We start from the raw sequence: 22,107 nt of genomic DNA on the forward strand, positions 1-22,107 counted from the left end.
CCTGTAATTTCTCCCCTTCTTAGCTTTGTCCTATTGTTATCATATATTTCGCTTTTACATGTTTTAAACCTTATAATCATTATTATTTTTACAGTACACAGTCAACTGTCCTTTAAAGATACTTAGATTTTTAATAAATCATATATATTTACCCAATAGCTACTATTTCCAGTGCTCTTCATTCTTTTCTGTAGGTCCAGGTATCTTTTATGGTTTAATTTTCCTTCTGATTAAAGGACTCCATTTAACGTCTTTTAGTATAGGACTTAAAATAACATTCTTTCATCTTTTTTATGTTTGAGAAGTCTTTATTTTGCCTGTTTTTGAAGATGCTTTTGCTTGGTAAAGAGTTCTAGGTGATGATTTTTTTTTCTTTTAGTGTTTCAAAGATCTTGCTCCACTATCTTCTACCTTAAATAGCTTCTGATGAGAAATCTGCTGTTACCCCTACCTTTGATCTGCTTTTCTTCAGTGGCTTTTAAGATTTCCTTTCTCTTTGTCACTTGTTTTTTGTTTGTTTGCTTTTTAATTTTTTCAATTTATTTATTTTCAGATAAACAGCATTCATTATTTTTTCACCACACCCCGTGCTCCATGCAATCCGTGCCCTCGATAATACCCACCACCTGGTACCCCAACCTCCCACTCCGTCACTTCAAACCCCTCAGATTGTTTTTCAGAGTCCACAGTCTCTCATGATTCACCTCCCCTTCCAATTTACCCCAACTCCCTTCTCCTAACACCCCTTGTCCTCCATGATATTTGTTATGCTCCACAAATAAGTGAAACCATATGATAATTGACTCTCTCTGCTTGACTTATTTCACTCAGCATAATCTCTTCCAGTCCCGCCCATGTTGCTACAAAAGTTGGGTATTCATCCTTTCTGATGGAGACATAATACTCCATAGTGTGTGTGGACCACATCTTCCTTATCTTGGTTCTTTCCATAGTTTGGCAACCGTGGCCATTGCTGCTATAAACACTGGGGTACAGATGGCCCTTCTTTTCACGTCTTTGTCACTTGTTTTAACTGATTTGATTACTATGTTCCTTGATGCCATTTTGTTCATTGTCCTTACATGGTGTTTCTTGGTTTACATATTTTATCAAATTTGGAAAAATTTTGTTGCTTATTATTTTTTTTTTCAGTTCATCTTCTAAACTATTCTCATTTCTGTGTATCATTTTGGATCCTTCCTTCTTCTTCTTTTTTTTTTTTAAATGGAGTCTCCACACCCAGCATGGAGCCAACAGGGCTTGAACTCACAACCCTGAGATTAAGACATGAGCTGAGATCAAAAGTCATACACTTAACCAACTGAGCCACCCAGGCGCCCCTCATTTTGGATAAATTCTATTGCTATGTCTTCATCTTTTCTTTGGAAATGTACAGCATGCCATTAATCTCATGCCACGTGTCTTATCTCTGACACTGAAATTTTAGTCTAGAAGATCCCTCCATTTAACATGCTCAATTTTACCTTTACCTTCTCTAACATATCAAATACAGTCATAACTGTTTTAATGTTCTTGTTCACCAATTCACCATCAATATCACTTTGGAGTCAGTTTTAAGTCAATTATTTTTCTCCTGTTATTACCTGCTTTTTCACAGGCTTAGTAGTTTTGACTGAATGCCAGATAAAAATTTTACCTTGTTGGCTACTGGATATTTTTGCATTCCTCTAAGTATTTTTGAGTTTTGTTCTGAGAACTCAATGTGGGTAAGTGACTTGGGTTGTGCTTTAAGCAACAACAGAACTGCGTTTTTACATTAGACAGGAACAGAGCTGCGTTTTTTAGTCTAGGGTTAATTTTTTTCCACTACTGAGCCAAGATCCTTCAGAGTACTCTACCAAATACCCTGTGAATTATGAGACATTCTACTCTAGCTGGTAGAAAGCAGCACTATTTCTGGCCGTCTGTGAGCCCGGATACTGTTCTATAGAATTGTTTTAGGTGGTTCTTTTTCTAATCCTGAGTAGTTTCCTTACATGTATGCATTTACCAATACTCTGCTAAATGATCAAGGGGGACCCTCTCCCGATCTTTGAGGTCCTTTTTCTGTGTAGATTTCTGCTCTCTGGTACTCTGTTCTGCATAGTCTAGTCTCCTGGGACTGCAAGCTCCATCAACTCAGAGAGTCAGCTGTTATCCATTTGGGATTCCCCTGTGCCATGCTCTGGAAACTTTCTCCTGGCAATAATCAGGTCCAAAGATACGGTTTGCCTTCTTTACCCCCTTTACACTGCCTGATTTCTAACATCCTAAGTGCCACTCTTTCATTTTTTTCTAGTTTTTTAAGTTCTTTCAGGCAGAAGAGTAAATTCAGTCCCTTTCACTTTTGACAGGGAATCAAATTAACTACTCTTTCTTTTTTATTTTTTTAAAGATTTTATTTATTTATTTGACAGACACAGATCACAAGTAGGCAGAGAGGCAGGCAAAGAGAGGAAGGGAAGCAGGCTTCCCGCCGAGCAGAGAGCCGGATGCAGAGCTGGATCCCAGGACCCTGGGTTCATGACCTGAGCCACTGAGCCACCCAGGCGCCAATTAGCCAACATATTATCATATCATTACAAATTCACTACTCTTATTTTTCCTTTTTTATTTTGAGAGAATTAGCATATGTACTTGAGGGAGGGAAAGGGGCAAAGGAAGAGAGAGAGAGAAGATTCCAAAGATTCCAAGCAGGCTCTATGCCCAGGTCAGAGCCTGATGTGGGGTTCCATCTCTAAACCCTGAGATCATGACCTGAGCCGAAATCAAGAGTTGGACGCTTAAATGACTGAGCCACCCAGGTGCCTCACACTACTCCTAATTTTTAATGTACCCAGTGGACATTAGAAAGGTGAGTGAATTTATTATAAATAGAAACCAAATGGCCACGCTTTAAAAGCATGATTTTTAAAAAATATGGTCCAGGGTTCACCAATTGGCTGTGTGCTCTTGATATGTACTGAACTAAAAGAAAAATCAATGTTCTTTTTACAGATGCTTTGGACAAATGACACAGAATTTTTTAAGACTTTAATTCTGTGTCAGACCAAGTGTTACTTACTAGCAACCTGCAGAATGAGCTCTTATTAATAAAATTTGTTAACAGAATGTATAAAGTAAAATTAACACATTTCAAAAGATTACTTGGGCCTCTACTTCACTGCTAAGACATTCAGCTGCAATACAGTCAGAGGATTCCCACAATTTGCAGAAGGATACATTACTATCTGTTTATCTATCTATCATCAGTGCCCTCTTTGATTGCCCTGGTTTTTGCAGTGACTTTATTAGGTCATGGTTCTCAAGTCCAGGAGCTTTTATTTATAAATTAATATACGGTTAGCTTTATTATTGCCATTCAATTTGGTTTCTGGAGAAGGTTAAATAACCCAATAGTGTACAACAATGCATATATACGTTAGTGATGTTTTTGGCTTATAAGTTTACCTTGTTTAAGTAGATGTATTTATAAACCTAATTTGGCATATATGGTTCATTGATCTGCTATTTATAAATTTATGCTATTTAAATAACTTACAACATATTTTTCTTGCAAGTGCAATAACCTGTTTTTATACATAGGGCAGTGTTTATAGGGCATTTTTCTGTAATGAACCATATGAAATTGTCATTTCTAAGGTAAAAAATATTAAAATAACACGATTTCACATGGTTTAACCTAATAAGAGTCTCATGCTCTACCAACTGAGCTAGCCGGGCGGTTTAACCTAATAAAGGCAAATACATATCTTGTATATAAAATACATTTCCTTATAAGGTAGGTGGTAATTTATATAGATCATTAGCAACAAATTTACTATAACTTATTTTCTAATTCCTTGTCCACTGGAAAGGTGGAAGAAGTAAAATGTGTAGGATGGGTGGGTCTCAGACTTTTATCCCACATAAATGAACAGAGGTTTAAAAAAAAGAAGGAGAAGTTGATGGCCACTACCATTATTCTCCAATGCCAGACACATTATATATAACTTAATTTAATTAGGCCCTCTGGAGATAAAGCTCCCATGCCCCACTAGGAAATCACACCTTAATACTAACATGAAAATCTGGTTAAAATAGACTTCAAAGGCACTTCTGATGAAAAAGACATAAAAAAGATACATCCAGTCAGGAAACCATGGGAACTGAGAGCAGGAGTTGCTTCTAAGAAATCAACCCCAATCTGTTAAAGGACAGAGAGTGTACACATAATTAAGACCAACAATTTTTTTTTCTAAGTGCCCTTGTCTTAAATCCCATTTTACAGTTCTAGCTCATGTTTTCAGAGCACTTGGGTTACCTTTAGAGCCCAAGGTAATTATATCTGAGGCAATTCTGTTTTCATCTACAAATACTTTATTGTCCTTTTAAAATGTGCTGGCTTATATATTATATTCACTTTGCTTTTTTAGGATTTCAAATTCTTGCTTATAGGTATTGGGATGACTTTGAATTAAAGACTAAAACCTCTTGTTTCTGAATATTTTCTGACCAGAATTAACGCCTTGGCATCTAGGTTTGCAACAGAAGAGCTTGTATTCCCCTGTAAAAGCTATTGAAGTAGCTTCACTGTAATTTCACCATATTTAACATTTCCTTCTAAATAGAGAATTTTATAAGACATCATGAGAAAATCAAGAAACATTTCTGTATTTCTTATAAGAAAGATTTGTCTGTAGAACCCAATGTTTTAACATTGCCCTTTCGGAGGTAACAGATTCATTGTTTATAAATCGATTATTATGCCTGAGTTAAATATTATTGCCTCTGAACACGCTCATCTTCTCCCATCTTTTTAAACTTTTTTTATTTTTAAAACTTTTATTGTTATGTTAGTCACCCATACAATACATCATTAGTTTTTGATGCAGTGTTCCATGATTCATTGTTTACCTGTAACACCCAGTTCCGTGCAATACGTGCCTTCCTTAAACCCACCATCAGGCTCAAAGGGAAAAGTGAAGGGGGGGGAATCATTTTTTATTTTTTTTTTTAAATTTTCCTTCTTTTTAGTCTACCTTTAGCTCAAGCTGATGACATCAATCCTAGAATTTACCACCAACTTTCTTAAAATATTAGGTTCTAATACTGAAAGGGGGTGAGGAATAAAAATATCTAGACAAAACAGACTTGAAAACTATATTCAATTTTGTAATTTTACATTTGAAAAAATTGCTTTTATAATAAATATTCAGAAAATAAAGTACACTAAAATTGTCTTGTTTTGCGGGTAAGGTTATAAAGGTTGAGAATCACTTATCTATAATTCTTGCTTCTTTAATCTATGGTAACAGTTTCTGACCCACTGCTATGCTGAAAGTGCTAGTTTTAAATGCACCAATGATTTTAGACACCAAATGGAAAGCTTGTGAATGAAGGCAGGTGTTATTAAAAATTACACAGAAAAAAGAGACATAAATCAAGACTGTCCAACAAGAAGGTGTGGCTCTAACACGGACTAATCATAACTGCCAAATCCAAACTTTCTTATGTTTTATTATTTTTGCTACCTCACAAAAGTTGTACATTTTATACTTAAGAACATATGTATAGTCATCATTTTAAATTCTTCCTCCTGCCCCTAATTTCAACTTCCATTTCTACAGCTACCCACAGGGAAAGGTACACTTTTAGGCTTGTTCTCTGCACTTTCCTATGTATATATAAGGTTTTCTAGATTTTTTTGGTTGTTGTATAAACCAAATGACATGTATTAGTCAGTGTCTTTCTTTTTCATGTGAAATACTGTAATATTTTCTTAAAGAAGTACATTTGTTATCTATTTCCATTCTTTTCTAGGCTGCCTAATATTCTACCGTATAAGGGCATATCATAACTTAACGATTCTAATGTCGAACAATGAAACTGCTTCCATTTTTCTCCTTACATTTCCCCCTCTGCAAGAAATATCCATATAATATTCTATATGAACATGACAGTATCTTTATACAGAAAAAAAAATCTGTTTAGAAGTAAAGCACTTTTAAAGTTCATAGGTACTGTTGAACTTTTCTCCTCAAAAAGATGAGATTATTTATACTTTGTTTTCCAATTTTACTTAGTAATATTAAGGTTGTCCAGTTTTTGTTCATTTTAATACAAAGGTTTAAAAAAAAATCCTATCTCCCTGATGTTTTCATTTGAATTTCTCAGAATAACAGCATGGTTGAATAACTCTTCAAAACTTTATAGGCTATCTCTATTTCTACTTCTATGAATTTCCTACTTACATTCTCTATTTTCTACCAGTTTTTTTTTTCATACTGATTTGAGAGCATACCTTGTATACTCTGAATATTAGCTTTGTCTATTACATGTCAAATCTGTTATTTGGCAATTCAGTTGCTTGCCTTTTTTAATGGCATCTAAGTTTGATGTCTCACTTGAAAGGCCTTCTCTACTCCAAAATGTTTTAAAAAATTCACTTCTAAACTTTGCCACTTTATTTACTTACATTTAGCCCATCTAGATTTTAGTTTTGATAGTACCACAAAGAGGGTCCCTAATTATCTTTACCTCAACTGGACAGTCAATTGTTCCACACCATTTATAGACTAGCTCTTCCACCACTAGTTTATCACACAAGACATTCTCCTGTATCCATGGAGTTCCTCCTGAATTCGATATTCTGTTCCTATGATCAACATGCTCATTCCTCCTCCAAATTTTTATTTTTTAAAAAACTGTTTTGACTTTTGATAGGTATGTTCACTGTTGTTATATTTGTTTTTGAAATTTACTTGGCCATTCTTATGCATTTCACCTTCTCAAAACTTGAAACATTGGTTTGTCAAATTCCATTCTAAAATCCTACCATAATCTAATTAGGATTATAATGACTATTTTCTCATTTGATGAGAACTGCCATTTTTATGGTATTAAGTTGTTACATTCAGGAATACAGTATGCTCTCCATCCATTCAGATCTTCCTATAGTTTTCTTTATGTAGCTGTTGTATATTTTAGAAGATTCTTAAGTATTTTATAATTTTAGCTTCTACTTTTTTGTTTTCATAGTTGGCTACTGCTGGTGTATAAGGAAGTTAAAGAACAGGGGCGCCTGGGTGGCTCAGTGGGTTAAGCCTCTGCCTTCGGCTCAGGTCATGATCTCAGGGTCCTGGTATCGAGCCCCGCATCGGGCTCTCTGCTCAGCGGGGAGCCTGCTTCCCCCTCTTCTCTGCCTGCCTCTCTGCCTACTTGTGATCTTTCTCTCTGTCAAATAAATAAATAAAATCTTAAAAAAAAATAAAGTTAAAGAATAATCCAAGTTATAGCCAGCTAGTTTACTGAAATCTCTTTGTGACTCAAATCATTTTCTGTTGACTATCTTGTATTTTCTAAGTAGGTAATCATACCAACCACAAATACCAACAGTGATAATATCTCACCTTATCCCACACACACCCCCTATTTAGAGGTTAATTATTTTTCTTGCTTCTTAATGAACTTGCTGAGACTTTAGGACAAATGGTACGTTTCTATCTTTTTACGGAAGTCCTTCTAATATTTCACTGTGACATTTAATACAGGTTTCTGATAGAGACCCATTACAAGGTTATTTCCTATTAACAGTTATTAGGGACAATTTATTTTAGAAAATGATAGTTTTAGCACTAATAAGATAATCATATAGTTTTATTCTTTCATCCATGAATATAGTTAATTATGTCAATGTGTACTGAATCAATATTATACTCCTAGGATTTAATACATTGGAATTGGCCAAGGCTCTGGAGTCGGGTGCCTGGGTTCAAACCCCTAATCTTTCACTAACTAGTTGTGTGATATTGGTCATGTTATTTTACTTTCTACTTCAGTTTCCTCGTTTTTAAAAAGATGACAATATTATCTACCTCAGAGGGTTGTTTTAAGGATTAAGTAAACTGATATACATACATAAAGTTGTATGGAACAGCAGTCAGAACATAGAAGGATTTAATATATGTTAATTTATTGTTTACTGAGTGCCTTCTATTTGCCAGGCATAGAGTATGCAGCATGGCAGGCAGGGGTCACCAAACTAAGGCCTGTGAGCCAAATCTGGTCCCGTTTCTGTAAAGTTTTATTGGAACACAGTCATACCCAATGTTTATAACTTATCTATGGCTGTTTTAATGCTCCTACAACACAGTTAAGTAGTTGTAACAGTCCATACAGCCAAATACCTTATCTGCCCCTTTATACAAAAAAAAAATTGCCAATGACAGCAGTTCTGTTCCAACTCAAGAAGTTCATAAACTAATAGCTGAGACAGATAGGAAATATATATGCTATAGTATGATATGTACACAATCATGATATTGAGAAACATGGCAGTTCAGTATTAAATGGCAAAAAGGATTCATATAAGTGAAAAAAATGGCAAGAGAAGAGGTATTTTACTTACCCTTAATTATTTTTAAATATGCATTTGTTTATATGTCTTTACCTTTCATCCCAGTTTGTGAATTACTAGAGGGAAGGAGTACAGTATTCATCTTTGTGACATTCATAGTATCTAGGACATTTCAAGAATTAACAAATGATAGATGAATAAATGGTGAAAAGAACAACAGGTTATCTAGGTGTTAGAGCCTCTTATTACCCCTCTTTAAAGTGAAGAAACTAAGGCCCATAGAGGTAAGTAACATGTTCATGTTTATATACAGCCAATAAGGGAGGAAGCCAACAAATAAACCTCTACTTGCCTACTGTAAAATGTATGTTCTTTCTACTACATAGTTGGGAATAAATATAGTCACATGATATCAATGGACTATATACTTTGAAATAGAGACCAAAGACATTATAATTGATGCAGCAGAATTGTGGTATGATTTTAATATCTAAAATTGAGCAATGATTTGAATAAAACTCATGTTTTTGAAAATACTAGCCTGGAAGCAGGCTGAAAGATGGATTAGAAGGAAACTGCACCTACATTTTCTCCAAGGCTACTCTACCACACACATTAGGCCAATTTTAACAAGGTTCAAGGAACAGATTAAACAAATATAACTGCAGGGACTCCTGGGTGGCACAGTCAGTTAAGCGTCCAACTCTTGGCTTCATCTCAGGTCCCGGTTTCAGGATCTTGAGATGGAGCTCCATGTCAGGCTCAGCACTCAGCATGGAGTCTGTTTGAATTCCCTTTCCCTCTAGCTCAGTCCCTCCCCGCTAAAAGAAATACATAAATATTTATAAAAAATATAACTGCAAGCATACAGTGGCATTTGAAGAATAATAATGCACCTACTGATCTGAAGTATCAGAAATTGCTGGTCCCAACACTGATAGAAGAAATAAAAAACTATTAACTAAAAGTATAAGAAGAAAGCATATACTTCAAATGAAAATATTATATGGAAAAAATCAAGTCTTAAGAACAAAACTGCAAATTGAGAATGCCTGTCTTAAGCAAACAAAAAAAAAAACCTAGAAAATGAAATCACATACTATAAATATTTTCACTTTAAGAATGTAAGCAAATCTTAAGAAAAACTGATTCTGATATAAATGACTACTCCTTCAAGCTTGATCTCAAAAGCAGTTCTTGTACAGAATATCTATTTCTGCAAAAGAAAGCACATCATTAGTTTTTAAAGAGAAGTATTAACTGTGCTTTAAAATGCACATGAACCCCTGTATAGGATCCCCAAAGTAGGAAGATTTTTTTTTCTCTCCCTGAGGAATTAAATAATAAAGAAATCACCTATATTTTCTAACTTATTCTGTTCAAATGTATATTGAAATGTGGATTCTAAAGGAGGAAAACAGAAAATATCTATTAGATATTTGTGATAGAGGCTGATTAATACAATCTAATTTATTAAACTTAGGTAACTTTTATATCAAGGTTTATTTCAAAGTACACATCAAGTTTACTTTTATTTCTGACTAAGAGTAGAAGAGATCTCAAAAAGCTAGAAAGGAAGAGAGATATGAAAGTGAATCAGAAGTAACAGTTCCATCCGTAAAATAAAAGTACTACCATATATCCAGCATGTCTGTATAGGATTTAAAAAATTACCAAGTATAGGGCCTAAACACCAATGAGAGTTCAACAAGTGGATATTATTACTCCATACACAGGAATAGTCTTTCTTCCACTTGGAGAAAAAAAAAAATCTTAAGGAATTCCCTTTTTGCATATTTTTATCCCACTCTAGAAAAGACTAGCTGAAGTTGCTTGGAATATAAGATAAGTACTCCCTTGCAAAAAGAACAGAGGCATTGGATATGGACCACAATGAAAGATTATTAAGAATAGAAAAGAAAGCTTTTACATGCAATCTCTTTGCCAAAAAAGCAGTTAAAACTTTTGATTGAACTAAATGTTTAGTGGAAGCACATCTGCAGAACTTTGGAGGATAAAACTTGAACTCACTCTGGTGTTACTTAAAAAAACAAAAAACAAACAAACAAAAAAACCACCAAAAAACAAAACTGCATTGCTTCCAATATGGCAGGATTAATATAAGCGTTTACTTGGTACTTTGTTTACATGGTTTCCAATATCTTTTTGGGTGCTCACAATTTTTTTGTGGGGAAAACAGGATAGGTATTTTTCTCAATTTTAATGACTGGGAACTTAAGATGGAAAAAAGCTAATCTGAGATCATATGGCTAATAAGGGTAAAGCTGGAACTAAGATCCATGGTAAACTCCTAAAAAACAGAATAGCTGGAATGATCCAGCTGTTTTAGGCTCTGGCAAAAGGGAGGTTGGAACCGAACTGTTAATTTCTCTCTAAAGCAAACATTTTTTTTTTTAAAGATTTTATTTATTTATTTGACAGAGAGAGAGACCACAAGTAGGCAGAGAGGCAAGCTGGGGGCTGAGGGAGAAGGCTCCCTGCTGAGCAGAGAGCCCCATGCAGGGCTCGATCCCAGGACCCTGAGATCATGACCTGAGCCAAAGGCAGAGGCTTAACCATTGCGCCACCCAGGTGCCCCTAAAGCAAAATTTAAAAAGTCAAATTTTTTTACGTAGCAATTCATGATGGAAATTTAATTTAGTTTTAAATTTCGTTCAAAAGGTTTGTACTACCCTACAATATAAGACAGTATACACATTTACAAAGTATGAGAAATGTTAATATAAATAAATTACAAAAATTAACTTAAGTTTTGAAGTTTTGTTTGGTTGGTTTTAATGTTTTTAAGAGGGGAAAAAAGAAAACACACTGATTTTATCTAGGCCACTCTCCATCTTACTCGTCTTTGCTCTTTTCTAGCACCTAATACTATCCTTCATGTATAGAACATATTTACTAATGCCTTCAGATCAAAAAATGTTCTATGCCATATTCTGGCTCTCCTGATGACACAAAATGATGTCATTACTCTTGATGACTAGCCAATTCATTCATGCAACCATAACCCCGAGGCACCACTATTCACCTAGTAATGGCATATGAAACACAATGTGAAGGAAATAATTGCTTCAGATATACACATCTATAAATTTAGAAACTTCACAGAGCTATTCCATGTAAATGAATTTTCCAAAATAACTGATACTTATCCTTTAAATTACCATAACTTATATTTAAATAATCTTAATGGAAAAAATTAAAAAAAAATTTTTTTTAAGATTCTATTTGTCAGATAGAGAGAGAGAGACAGCACAAGCACGGGGAGCAGCAGGCAGAGGGAGAAGCAGACTCCCTGCTGAGTTGGAGCCCAATGTGGGACTCAATCCCAGGACTCTGGGACCATGACCTGAGCCAAAGGCAGACACTTAACTGACTGAGCCACCTGGGCATCCCTTAATGGAAATATTTTAAAAGTGATTTCTAGGTCTTCTTTACCTTAATCTGCACATGACACAACCTTTTCTTGATGACTCAACCTCATCAATGTAAATATCAATTATTAGCCTATTCTGTAACACAGTGACTCTTGGAGTTACTGAAAGGTATCTAACTTAACTGTTTACCTCCTCACTAACTCATCCTAGACTACTTTTAAAGACAAGGTTTCCTACCAGCAGATCCCTATTATCTCTTAAAAGCCACCAGTACCCTGGCCAAAGTTTGTAAAATGCCAGTTTCAGTTTAAACTATGTAAAATCAGAAAAGGCAGTTGATATACTTAGCCTTACAAAATTTTAAATCAAGCCATGATGTAACTATTTTCACTGCTCTAAGGCCTGGCTCAAAGGTTTTTCTTCTTTCACTTCCTAGTTCTGAGACCTAGTGGCTGTTTGTTGCTAGAAATTTGGCCACAAAATAACAATTACAGTAATAGTTATTTCTGCATATTTTCTTTATTTTTACTATAACAGAGGGAACAAATATAAATGACATTCATAACAAACAGCACCAAACAACCATGTAGACAAATGATATAAGGCATCTCACTTCATGTGCTGTAAGGACAATTACCTAGTCCAATTATTAGCCAGAAGTCTGCAAACTAGGTCCACTAGCCAAATACAGCCCACAGAGAGCTTGTTTTTGCTTGGCCCTTGAGTTAAAAATGATTCTTATATTTATAAAAACTCATTTAAAAAATAAACAAAAAAGAATACTCAGAAGAGACTACAAGTAAACTGCAAAGTGTAAAATACTATCTGGCAGTCTGCAGAAAAAGTTTGCTATTCTTGATCTAAGCTGTAATAAACACACATATATAAAACATATATAGCTATCCCTTACACATAAAGCTTAAGGTATTAATATGTCAAAGTAGACACATAGTTCTTTCAGTGATGAGTTCTTAAGGATACAACCAAATTATCTTCTCCAGCCCTGCCTATTCCTTTTGATCATGCCCTGGGGCTTAGCCAAAATCTGTAGGCCACCTTCTCTTTCTTCCTCTTAATACTTACCCTTGGATGCTCTCAGACTGGTCTCCCTGCTCCTACTTCCAGCCCTGGATGTCAGTCTTTTCTGGAATGTCTTTCCCTTTGCTAAGTTTTCCCCAAGCTTCAAGTCTGACTTCTTCCAAATGCCTTCTATGATCTTCCAGCCTTCAGTGGCCTCACCTTCTCTCGAATTACAGTCTTTTCCACACAATTTAATAATAACAGCTTATATTTTTGCTAATGATTTTCTGTGTGTTAGTCTAGTATCCATAACTATTTTCTAAACAACTTGAAGGAAAGATATACTGCTTTAGTATCCCCACTTTAATAATAGCTCATCATCCTCTAAGCCCATGTCATCTACCAATTGTACCTCTCTACCTTGGAGAAAAAATAACTTGAGGACTGGTAATGGGTGATAAGTGATTGGAAATACCAAAGAGATAACACCCACAAAATAACTTGATGGAAGAAGATAAGTTACACTGCAAACTTAGAAAGTGTATGTGAAAGACAAACAAAACTGTAATAGTAGAAGGACAGAGAGATAAGGATCAAGAGATTAAAAGATCACTGAACAATACTTTGAAATGAGATCAAAATATTAAAATTATAAAAGCTTACAATATAAGTTAAAAGAACAAAATTTGCCTTTCAACACTATTGGCCATTAATTTCCTTTTAACAAGCAGCTCTTGACATTGATATCCATAAGGACATTTTTTTTTTTTTTTTGCAATGTGATAACTGAAGCACTAAACAATTCAATGGGATAGACATACACTGTATTCTCTTTAGATTTTTCAATATTCTAAATTTATTTGAAGTGTGCTAGAGATGAGAAAAAAAATCCCCTATCAATTACCTGGCTAATAAAATTGGAAAACATGGGCCTATCCCTACATCACTCTTAATGATAACACCTAGACTCATTTTCATAAAAAAATGCACCCAGAATATAAAAAAAAGTTTTTAGTACTTCATCAAACTATTAAATATAAGGTATACAAGACTTGCATGCATAAACATAAAAACAAAAGTTTTAAAACAATCATATACATTACCCATGAGTTTAAACTAAAAATATTGCATATTATAAATTAAGTGCTCTTTACCTAAGTAAAGCTACAAGACAAGGAGAATACTAATCATATATTCCTTTTTTTTGTCCTGGGTTTTACAGTCTCTCAGTCCTGACTGGTCAGAGAAGAGGGAAACAGTTTTCTTAATTAGTAATAAAATATGCCTAATATTATACTGTAGAAATTTTACAACAAAAAATTAATTATTAAATGCATGGTAAAATGAATCAGCTCTCAATTACTCACATGATGAGGGGAAGTGATGACACAGATTACACCAAATGATAATCCTAGCATCAGTTTTTTCAAATGCTTATCATTAATTTGGAAGAAGGAAACTGCCTTTATGATTACATCTGACTGAGGCCAGGGTTAACCAGAATGTTTATATTCACTAAACATTCAATGATTTTGAGGTTTTGAAAGGAGAGACAAAAGGGAAAAAGAGGGAGTTAATTCAAAAGCATACAGGTGGCTAATGGCAACCAGCCTGGGATAAAAGAATTTCTGTCAACCTACCTAAGAAAATTGAGAAATGATCTGTGAAGAAAATGAAAACAAACAAACAAACAAACCAGTAAAACTTACAAGGACAGTGCTAAAATTTTAAAATAGAATGTTATTTGTAAAAATTTTAATGATTTTTTTTCCTCTTAAATTATCCTTTCTTCCCACTAACTAGTATTATTAGTGATGGCAAGAACTACCAGTGGGCCAAAAAGCTGAAAGGAAATTTTAGGTCCTATGTTACAAAAGATGTGTTAAAAATCCTTTTATCACTCTTTTCTGTTAAGCCCACCGTCTGTCTTAATAGGCACTTTATCTCATTACTCGAGAGAAATCAATTCAACCAAGAAAATACCAAAAAGGCAGAGGAATCATTCCTCTGGAATATTTTTAGGTGATTCAAACAAAACTTACACGATGGCAAGAATTACAGATTTAGCAAATACACAAATACAAGATCACAGTCACAAATCTCAGTTAGTTGCTGCCTAACATATGGCTCCAACTTCTTAAGTGGCATATGTTTAGCTTGGGTGCTGGTAATAGCATGGTGGTAAAATAGTATAGTAACAGTTCAACTTTAGTCATTTCATTCTTATAATACAGAAAAACACTCCAACTTTGGTTACAAGAACTAAAAAGAGGGACCACAATACGAAACAATTATGTTGCTCGGTTTTAGAAGCCCACACCAAACACATATGAGGATTAACAAGGCAAAAAATAAATAAATAAATAAAAATGAAAAAATCTTACCAGCTTATTATTCTTAGTTAGAAGATGCTCAGACACAAAGGTGGCCAAAGAAACTTACACAAATTTCACAAAAGAAAATCTCTAATTCAAGATCCCTAGCACCTCAGCAACCATTACACCCCCCCCCAATATCCCAAGGTTTTCAACGCTGTTTGATAAAGGAACGATCAACGACTACTTCAATTACAACAGCCCCCGCTGTGCTCCCGACTGTATGACAAAATTATGTGTTCATTTTCCTTTACCTAACGCATGGCGTCCCTCCACAGCCGTGTCAAAAGTTCAAAGATCCAGGTTGTTAAACAGGGCGAGGACCGCAGCCTCCAGTCAACCTCCTGACTGAACAGGTGGTTAACTCAGCCGCGTAGAGGAACGGCCAGGTACTGGCACCAGCCAAACAGGATCAAACACACCAGGGCGGGTTTTCGAGGTTTTAACCCCAAGATGAACGGGGGAAAGTCTCTTCAGAAAAAAACGTTCAAGTCCGGCGACTGCCTGGCGGCCGAAGCCTAAGGCACGGCGGCCGCTCGGCGATCTTCTCCCGCGGGCTGCGCACTCGACCCCCTGAGCCTCCGCGAGTGGCGCTGCTCACCGCCGGCCGGGGCGGGGGGGAGCGGAGGGAAGGCCGCCCGCGCCGCCTCCTCCGGCTGGTGGCGGGGCCGCAGTCGCGCCCCCCACAAGCGCCTGCGGGCGAGACTCGGGCCCGGCAGGTAGCCGACAAGTTGACGGGTCCTGTCCCCGGCCCCACTCCCCCCTGCCCACAGCGCGCCCACAGGACGGGGTGGGCCGGGCCCCTCGACGGGCCCGATCCCCGCTCGGCGCCGCGGCCCCTCAGACCCAGCCTAACGGTTTCCGTGGCGCCTGCTCCGCGACGGGAATGGGACAGCTCGGTCTCCCCCGCCTTTCCCGATGGGAGCGCCCGCGCTCTCACCTCCGAGTCACGCCGCTCTGAGGCGGAGGAAGGCGGCTACCCTGGCGCCTCTTCTTCGGGTTCCTGATCGTTCTCGCTCTACCTCAGCGGCAGAGCCAGCTCTCGGGGCCGCTGCGGCCGCCGGCGCTCTGACTGTTGGGGTGGTTTTCCGGCAGTGACGGCGCCGCCTCAGCCCCGCTCTTCGCTCCCTCTCCGCGTAGCTCCCGCTTTCTGTTTCACCCGAGGGACCACGAACGCCGCCGCCGCCATGCTTACTACGGAGCCGGGAGGAGGAGCCCCGAATCGGCGCGCCCAGTGCGGCTGCGCGAGCCTCGCCGACGGCGCCCCCGGCCGGCCCGGACCCCGCGTTCCCGCCCCGCGCCCGAGCCTGCCAGCCCTGCGGGTCTTTCCCGGGAGCGCGAGTCGCCCGCCGAGTCCCTAACACTGGGCGTTCCAGCGCCCCCTTACCGCTCCCAGGGCGCCCACCGCCCTCCCGGGGCTGCACGGTCCGTCCTGAGGCCTGGTTGCGCTAGGTTCGACTTAGCATCTGCCGCGGCCAGCCGGAGAGCAACACTAGGGAAATGTGGAGTTAATTGACTTCCTAGGGCCACTCACGCAATTCTCAGTCCAGATTGTAAAAGGCTCCCTCCGAGACGCGCCGGGTCAGCCTCTTTCGGAAAGCACAAGAACTTAACGCTGGCAGGTGCTTTTAAAGACACTCCCCCAAGGAATAGGAAGCCAAGCGAAGTGGGTTGGATATTTTCCATCCTAAACACTTAGAGCCCCGGATCTCTACGGCAAGCAAAAATATTTAGATAATTACTTCAGTTGAAAACGTGGGGCTTAGTTTCCTGGTCTGTTCCCCAGCCAAATCGCATGAAAACCCATTACCTTAATTTCTACAACAGCGCGAAGCTTACTAGTGAACGGAGCAGAGATTCCTTTAAACCTCCAGCAACTGGGGGCGCTGCAATAATTCCCGAGGGCCGGCCAGGGCTGCTTACTTTTGCAGATTCCACTAAAAGTCTTGGGAAGGGGGTCGTCTTTGGGACCGAGAGTCCGACTCCAGTAATTGTCCCTTCAAAAACAGTGATGAATGTAACCAGGCTCCACCGTTCTAGCTTTATTTCACTTTATTAATTGTGCTGCATTTTAATATAGCAGTATTTTTATTTTAACCCTGTTTCAGAAATCCTCTTAAAATCTACTTACTCCCTACATTCTTAAAGAGTACAATGGTTAATGAAACCCTTTGTCCACGGTTGACCATCAAATATGATACCTTGGCCATATGCTGAAGTCCCAGGGGATTGCTGAGGTATATAGGATCCCTATTTTGGTGATGTCTTTTTTTTTTTTTTTTTTTTTCCTCTGTGGAATGTTCTCATCACCTTTTCTAATAATCTGTCACTGCTTCTCATCTCCTCATCTGTCTCTTTATCCACTCTGAGCCTTCCCCTCATCCTTTCTACTCTACTGTTTATTTTTTACTCTTTTTTCTTGATGGCATTTCTCTGGCTCCAGGTGATGATTGATCAGATATTTCTATCCATAGCCAGCTAAGGAGAGAATCTTTTTCTTCCCATCAGTAAATAGGACAGTGATTCTATATCGAGTGATATTTTGAGATATTTTTATTGCTGTTCACTATCAAAAGTTCTTTCCCTGTGAGAGGTGTTTTCTTTCTTTAACTTCCAGTTTTGGCCCTCTTCCAGACAAAATTGCTGGAAAGCTGATCTCTGAGTAACTGAAGCATAACTGTGTATTGTTTTATCAGAGTGTGGGCAAGTTGGGTGGCTACTCCATATTGCTCCCCTAGCTCTGTTTGGTTGAAGACTAAGCTAGTGGTTTCCAAACCTCATTCTAAGCTAGTAATTTCCTAAGCTTCCTTCTTGGGAGTTTTTTAAAAGGCCAGAATCTTATAATCTACCCCTTAAGATTTTGTCCGAGGAGGGGGCAGGGAACAGGAAATGACATTTTTTAAAACACTGTATTTTTAAAAAGTATCCTGGGCATTCCTACATGTATAGGCACAACAAAGAAGAACAGCTATTTTGAAGGAGACTAAGACATAATTCCAGAATATCACTGAAGTAGATATAAAGATTGTAGTCAACAATATGCAACACTGGAAGGTTGAGTCAAGTGAGGACTGGGGAATTTATGTCCTGTGGAGAGAATGAATCATACACATAAATAACCCTAACACAGGCACCAGTATGAATTCTCTGGGAATCTAGAAAGGCACAAGAATTTACGTCAGCTTTGAACAAGTCACTTCTCAGTACTTCATTTTTCTTCTCAATAAAATAAGGGTCATTTTCAATCATCTATCTTAAACTCTCATCAATAGTCAACACGTTGACCAATTATTTCTTTGAATATTACTTCTTCCTTTGGCCCTATACTCTTGGCATTTTTTCCTGCACTTCTGAGTACTATGTCTCTAATTCCTGTGCAGTTTCCTTCTCCTCTCCCTTTTGTTTCCGTTATAACCTCTTGACCTAAACATCATTATCTTCACCAATGGCTTTAGTTATCTATATGCTGATAATATATGCTGGGCTAGAGACACCTCTGTCTCTAGCCCAGACCCTTCCCCTAAATCTCAAATCTGATACCTACTCTTTTATTGACATGTTTACTTAATGTCTTACAGCTACAAAGTGTGGTTCAACTGAGTTTATAAACTCTTCCTGTATTCCTTTCTCCTCATCTGTCCAGTTGTTCAGATCAAACATGTAATAGTCATCCCTGGTATCTCCCTCACCCTCATTTTCCATATTCATTGTAGCTTCAAGTCCTGGCAATTTTATCTTTCGAAACTCCCAAATTGGTCCACTTTTGACCAATTGCCACTAATTCAATCTGGCCTCACATATACAGTCTAAGCCCTTTCAATTCATTTTCCACTTTGCGGCCAAAATGATCTCTTTTGGTTATTTTATTATTACTTTTTAAGAGACGGGATGAGAGAGAGAATAAGGGGAGGGTCAGAGGAAAGAGAGAGTCCTAAGTGGGCTTCATGCCCAGCACAGAGCCCAATGTGGGGCTCAATTCCACAACCCTGAGATCATGATCTGTGCGAAAATCCAGAGTTGGGCACTTAACTGATGACCTACCCAGGTGCCCCTGCAGCCAAAACGATCGATCTTTCTTTCTTTCTTCCTTTCTTTCTATATATATATATATATTTTAAAGATTTTTATTTATTTATTTGATAGACAGAGATCACAAGTAGGCAGAAGGCAGGCAGAGGTGGGGGGAAGGAAGCAGGCTCCCCACTAAGCAGAGAGCCCGACGCGGGGCTTGATCCCAGGACCCTGAGATCATGACCTGAGCCGAAGGCAGAGGCTTAAACCACTGAGCCACCCAGGCGCCCCCAAATTGATCTTTCTAAAAGCAAGTATGACTATGTCACTTCCATCGAAAACCTTTAAACAGCTTTTATTCTAAGATATGACTAGAATTTTTAAGATGGCCTACCAGACTGCATGAGGTCTTGCTTTTTCCAGTTTCATCTCCTACCACTCTCCCCTTACTTCCTGTACAGAAAACTTCCTGACCTCCTTTTAGTTTCTCAAATGTGCTGTGATTCCAGCAGCCACAGGCTCTCTGCACATTCCAGTTTTCTCCCTTGTAACCATCTTATCTCCTACTCACAGGAGTAAGGAAAAACATTTCTGACTTCCCAGAGGAGTTCAAGACCCCTTGTTCATGTCCGCTCCCCTACACTGGGTATACTTTCCCTCTATGACCCTATAGCTTGCAACATTTTGGTATATGTGAATACTGGACATATTTCCATTGCTTTCTTCAGGAAGAGAAGGACTGTGCCTATTTTTGCTTACCCAGTGCCTGGCATGTGGTAGGCCCCTTAAATACTTCCTGAATGGTTGACTTTGTTCTTGGAGGTCCCTTCAAGGATTCTAGAAGGTTATTGAATCATATAATTAGGAAGGAGATTACTGAGCACTTTTAAGACAGCCATCTTCTGTATGATTAATAGGAAGAGATTCAAGAATATGTTAGGAGACAATTCTCCATAGAACTGTCATGTTTCTGTATGTTTCACGAGCAGAGGCAGAAGCAGCTTTGGTTCCAGATTATCTGTCTTTTCCAGGATGTTTGTATAAACAGACAGCCTTGGAAGGCAGAAATAGTGTCTCCCACTGATGCAATAGGAGGATTTTTTTTTTTTTAACCATTTAGCATGAAAATGTCATCTTTTGTGCTGAAGGTTAAACAGCTTTGTTTGCAGCCCATTGTAAAAGTTTGGGGAGTTCTAAGCTTGCGTTCCTCAGCTGTGATGCAGACCTACTGCATATGTGACATCCCCTGGTCCACTCCATGTTGTCCCTATGCGAAAGCTGGGAGTCAAGGGAATTGCCGTGAACATGAAGCTGGTGCTGCTTGCTGTGTCATATGTAATTCAGTCCTCTGACCCAGAAGACTCAGGTCTTCTGCTAGCACCCAAGAAACTGTGGCAGTCTAAATTATTAGCTTGCAAGGGACATAAAATCTCAGACACGTCACAACACTTGACAAGATACAGTGGGTTGAGGAGAAAGAAAGAGATAAAGAAGTCAAAGAGCAAGTGGAAACTTGTCTTTAAAGAAGATGGGAGGAAAAGTTTGGTGAGGAAGAGAGATGGGAAAGCAGATCGAGGTGGAGGTGTTGTGCCAACTGAATTCTCTGAGCAACATTTGGGGCTCTAACTCTGGGCAGAGTCAGAGAAAAGACTACTGCCATTGCTCTTCTTTTCAGATGGAGAAGTGTTATACCTCTGGTAGAAGAGAGGGAGGTGAAAGCAATTGATCAGGAGGAGGTAGACCAGTTAAAATAGTCAGAAGCTTTTTCACCCTTTGTCTCTGAAAAGGAGTATGGTATAAAGTGTGTGTGTTGTGGGGAGAGTCAGGTATATCTGGGCTTGAATCTCAGCTCTACTACTGACTGGTTGGTTATCCTTGGGCACGTTATTCTCTGAGTCATGTCCTCACTTGAAAAATGAAGATAAAATGCCTATTTTGCAGGATTAAATGACATAATTCATGAAAATGCCTGGTATGTGCCTGATGCCTGGTAAATAAATGATAGGTATATAATTAGTTGTCCCGGCTAATTGTGACTTGGTGAGGTAAGGGAAGTCCAGAACCTTCCTCAATATTTCCTAAGATACACAGGAAGGAACTTGACTATAGTCAGTCTTGCTCCAAATTCTTGATCCTGTTGTAATCTCCATTCCTCACTGTGCTTTCCCAGCCATGCTTTACTCCATAGGTGGAACAGTTTTCTCCCTAAGAGCAAAGGAAACAAGGCACAAAATAGGAAGCAACTTGACACTGATCATTGGCCATTACCACTAAAGGAAATTTCTCCCACTGGCCATCATTCTCCTTAAAAACCACCCTGTCACTATTTTGCTATGGATCTGTTCTAACAAGGATCTCCTCCACATTTTTCTAAATTTCTGGGACCCCTTAAAGCCACCTCCCTTTAAAGTTCCCTTTAAAGCTACCTGAGGAAAATTCCCCAAATCTTGTGAATTTATTATTATTCAGAGCAATTTGGCTCTTTCCTTGGAAGCTTTAGTTTTCTTTTCAAAATAAAAAAAGATCCACTTGAGTGACTTTCCATACTAAAGAAGAACTCTGTTATAGAGAAGTAAATCTTAAACTTTGCTTGAATAAAAATCAACCAGGGTCCTTAATTAAGATATAATGGTTCTACTAGGTATCCCCCACACCATGATTTGGATTCAGGAATCTGTAGTTATAAACACTCCAAGAGATTCTGATGAGGGTAGTCCATGGGCCATACTTTGAGCATCTCAGAGCAGCTCAAACAACATCAACTTTCAAAAATAGATGGTTTCTTTCCTTGTAACATGAAGTTAAATTAGGATTGACTCAGTTTTTAAAAAAACTGCTCATCTGTGGTTCACATCTTTTATATTATTTGTTCTTTATAGAGTAACCAATTAGGAAAGACCAAGGAATTCTTTAATCACAAAATGATAATCCTAATAGTTCAAATTTGTCCGTGTTAATGATAGGGTTT

At 38.1% G+C, this 22,107-nt stretch overlaps 1 protein-coding gene across 3 annotated transcripts in view; it reads right to left on the reverse strand.

Moving 5' to 3' along the window:
* Nucleotides 1–16,686, reverse strand: part of FNDC3A (fibronectin type III domain containing 3A) — a 172,922-nt gene extending 156,236 nt beyond the window's left edge. Inside the window, exon 1 of one of the 3 annotated variants that reach the window (XM_004775260.3) lies at nt 16,663–16,686. The gene's annotated coding sequence lies outside the window, so the exon portion shown is untranslated. Of the gene's footprint in view, nt 1–15,382; nt 15,763–16,068; nt 16,196–16,662 lie in introns of those variants that run through there. The other 2 variants (XM_004775258.3, XM_004775259.3) reach the window with 2 other exon arrangements.
* Nucleotides 16,687–22,107: the final 5,421 nt, after the last annotated feature.

This window comes from Mustela putorius, unplaced genomic scaffold, assembly GCF_011764305.1.
Source record: "Mustela putorius furo isolate JIRA1106 unplaced genomic scaffold, ASM1176430v1.1 tig00000461_pilon_pilon_pilon, whole genome shotgun sequence".
In the NCBI taxonomy this organism is placed as follows: domain Eukaryota; kingdom Metazoa; phylum Chordata; class Mammalia; order Carnivora; family Mustelidae; genus Mustela; species Mustela putorius.